The sequence below is a fragment of the Anopheles coluzzii genome, chromosome 3, assembly GCF_943734685.1.
Source record: "Anopheles coluzzii chromosome 3, AcolN3, whole genome shotgun sequence".
Taxonomy (NCBI): Eukaryota; Metazoa; Arthropoda; class Insecta; order Diptera; family Culicidae; genus Anopheles; species Anopheles coluzzii.
In genome coordinates, this window is record NC_064671.1 from 9,052,016 (window position 1) to 9,056,282 (window position 4,267).

Sequence of the window (4,267 nt, forward strand, 5' to 3'; positions counted from 1 at the left end):
ACCCCACTGCTCGGCGGGGTGGAAAATGTGAACCGCAACGCTTCAATGGTTCACAATTAACACCCCCACTGTGTCTGTCTAGACCCTGGATGCGCCCCAATGTAGTCTTCTCATGCTCATCGATTGCAACCAAAAAAAAAAGAAATGATTTCAAAGTCAAACGAAGAATCTACCCTGCACTTGGTTCGTGGTACAGCCGCTTACGCTTGTGAAGTCGCTCGAAACTAAAGACTATTAGCGAGCGTTCGAACGTTCCCTTCTCGGAGGTGGCCGCGCAGCCAGCCGAACCGGGCCGAACTTTTCCACCGTTTCGCATTTGTTCTGCGAAGATATTACTACATCTTTCACGTCATCGGCAAGCAGCTCTCAAGATAATTGCACCGAAGGAGCCGGAAACCCCTGGAGCAAACTGTTACGAAACTGGTACCGGTACTGGTTGTCATGTTTTCTTTTCGTTTTATTTCCTACAAAAACCTAACAGGGGCAAAAACTGCGTTCTCCCAACACAGCGCCACAAACAAGACAAAGAAGAAGGTAAGGGAGTTGTAAAGCTCTTCTTTAAGCGCAGAAGAAATCGTGGCCCAAAATGTTACCGCCGAAGAGATATGGGCAGAGATAAATGGCATGATAATGAGATCTAATTAATTCAAAACCATGCAAATTGCACAATTTACGTGTTTTCCGGCGCTCTGGAATGGGAATGACGATAAAATGCTAAAACCGTTGTTCGGAAGGATACTCATAAATATAGGTTGAATACTCTCTTTTCCTAATTGCGCGTATTTTTGTTCTAAATCTGTTGGATGTCGGGCAATGTCTTATTTGGTTGAAGCTCGTTTAAATGGCATTTCGATTTGGTTAGTTTAAAATTTTGCTCTGTTCTATACTATAGTCCCTACAGTCCTTAGAAAGTATCTCACGTTTCATTCCATTTGTGAAATCCTTCTTTGAATTCTCACCCCACGGAGAGCAATCGGCTGTCCAAAAGCCTCGCCTCTTTGTTGTCAATTGAATTAAGCAGACATTTAACAAGCAACTCTTTATGTTTGAACAACAGTTTTATGGAAGGGTTTGCTAATGGATTGGATCTTCTTTCTTCTCTGCACAACACGACACAACAAAATGCATATTAGCAAATCCAGTGTTTTCGAAAACAATAGCCATTTATTGCAAAATTATTGAAATTCTTTTCCATGTTAATTATTGTTGTGAGAGTGTTTCAAGAAGCTTCAGAATACTTGACAAACTAATAAATGAATGATACTAAAATTAGAGTCACATTGCTCACCACAAAATCGTGTCAACGTTCAAAAAACATATTGCATACCTTCAGGCGCTACACTTCCAGTAGCTGTTTAATCACTTTCTGTTCATTTGTTCTCAATGGATGTGAACAATTGCTTACATTCTGACAGCAAACCAAACAACCCACACGTGTGTCAAGTATTTCAATTTTCTCCTGCTCGATTTTAACATTCTTCCCACCCGCGTTAATGGACTTTTCATTGTGTGCCAATCGCTCGATCGCTACTAATAATGTGAACGAATTTTTTTCCCTGTTCATCCCAGAGAAAGAGAGAGAGAGAGAGGGAAAACAAAACCATCAGCTCCATCACATCTGGGGCTTAATTTGAGCGCCTTCCCACAGGATAGACAGAAATCGTCAAGACATTAAGACCTTCTGCGACCTGAAAGCATTCCACCGAGAGCAGGAGAGTGCGCTCAAGCAAAACCACAAAGCAACAGCATACCCAAAAAAAAAAAGACGCACAACGAACGCGCCACATTCTCTGCACTCAAATTCATCTTTTCAAGCTTTTGCGAGCTCTTTTCTTTTTTTCTATTTTTTTGCTCGACACAAGTGGTGCCAACCCGGGTCCCGGGATGTCTTTCATCTGTCAACTGCAGGATATGAACGTCATAGTCCGTGTTCCCCTCGGTCGGTGATGACATTGAGCCATTTGACTCCTCTTTCTCCTGCATCGCTCACACTTACCGCTTACCCACCCTTAACAAGCTACCGTTTGTTTTCCATGCCTCCGTACCGCACCGCTACACCCGCTTCGTATTCTAGAACATCTCCCGTGGTAGAGCGGTAGCGGCAAAAAGAAAAACACCTTCCATCTCAAAAGTCCCGTGCCGTCCAAATTCCATCACAAAACTCTAGATGATATAAAAGTGCGCACCCTGGGTAAAAAGTGAGCAAGCGAAAATGACCAGGTAGAGCCAGAAGAGCACGGAGGCTAGCAGCACGGCGGAGGCTTGAGAATGGGCAAGGAACAACATAGAAACGAAACATGAAACGCAACGAGCAAAACAAAGCGTTAGAGCAAATATCGCCTTGGTCTTGGCCGGTACGCCTCGGTGTGCGCCTCTTAAACCCCGGGGTGTGACATCCCGGACAGGGGGGGAGCAGGAGGCACAAACGCTCGCTTGGAAGGCGGTCTATGACGAGTTCATGTTCCACTTGGAATTTGTCCTCATCCCGGTGATGAGGACGTCATCTGGCAACCTCTCAACTTTCGCTCTTTGCGGTCTGAACCGTGAAAACCTTTTCTTCTCCCTCCCCGGTACCATCCCGTGCTGGGAGAGGACAAAAAAAACCCCCCAGTGCCAGGAAAAAGGGAATTAATAGTGTCGGAAAAGGTTTTCTTTTTTGCTGGCCGGTGCTGGCACCCCTGCAGCAGCATCATTGCAACGAGCATGAGCCCCTTTGGACGGGGAATGTCATACGGGGGGGGGGGGGGGCTCTGATGCAAACTGGAACTTGCAGCTCGGGAAAACAAAACAAAAACGCCCGTTTTTAAAACACGCTCATCGTTAGATGAGCAATGAAATGGATACAACCCCGTTGCGGATGGGAACGTGCGCATATGTGAGCAATGAGGATGCCGAACGTCGCCCTGCCCTGGGCAGCACAGTTTAAATGACACATTTGCTAGCCGCAGGACAAACGGGTTGGTTCGCTGTTTTCGGGGTTTAAATTGGTTCAATATTCAACCGTAGTGGCAGAGTAAAATGTGGATTTTTTCCACAGTCATTCGCTCTTTCTCTCGCCTCGGTTCTCTAACTAGAAGACTGGAACTGAAATTTCAACCCGAAACCCCGATTGCAGTCACGATCGTACCCCCGGGGACTGCTGGAACACGTTTCATTAGTGCATGCTCAAATTATAGTGTCATTAGATTGCTAATTGATTAAAAACGGTTCCGGATCGAATCGCTTCAAATCCCGGTCCCGTCGCACTTTGAGCATCCTGCCTTTTTTGTCTTTGCTGCATTCCCTACAGATACGCCGTAGCGCTGCGCTATACGTACCTTATTGCATTATGCAAAAGCTTATTGCCAATTAAGCTCACATCACCGCCACACAACGCACAGTGCTTGGTTTAATTCCATAAATCCCCGCTCTCACAATTTACTCCCAAGATGAGCGATTGATCTTTAGTTGCTTTAATATTATCAATAGAGCGCAAGACAAACACCATACGAACACGCACAGCTCGCATATGACCGTGAAATTCCAACCCCGGCCTCGGCCAGCCAGGTCTCAAAGCACTAACAAGTGGATTCTAATTAAGTTCTTGAAATTATCCTCCTGCAACTACGGTTGCTCGGTGAACCGGCAACCTGAATGCCGATTCAATTTATCGATTGCTTTAATTATCACAACGAGCCCCATCGGAACCCGAACCCCGGAGCCCTTGGCCGGACCGGATAATCAGCGAATTTTGGTATGGTTGCGCCGGTTCGGTGGAAGAGCTGATTGAGTCAATTTGGTTGCCCAGAGTGGGTGTGTGTGTGTGTGTAGTGGATAGTGGCGATGAACTTGTTTGTTGAGAGTGGTCTAGCATTGAATTGAATGTGTGGCATGTGGGATCTTTTTTAATCAATACTTTAAGCAGTCCAGTACAACGAACCCTGGAAATGGTTGCATTATTGAACAAATGAAGGGTAAAAATGCAATAATTGTTCTTGGTAGTTAGCCACTCAATAGTAATTTAACAAATCTAAAAGAAAAAACTCTTGAGGCCTTTTAAAATATCATAAATTAATCTAATCCTTCAACAAATTTAAATTTACGTCAACTGAAACTGTCCAAGGGCGTGCACCGATTATGATATATTGCATACAATCAGGCGTTTGGTTTGTGTCTGGGGAAGTTTAATAGATGGCGCTGTCAACCAGTGCTACTCAACCAGAACAGTCTACAAATATCTAAACATCATCGATTCCCCTCAAAAGCTTACAGCAATCAAAAACATCGC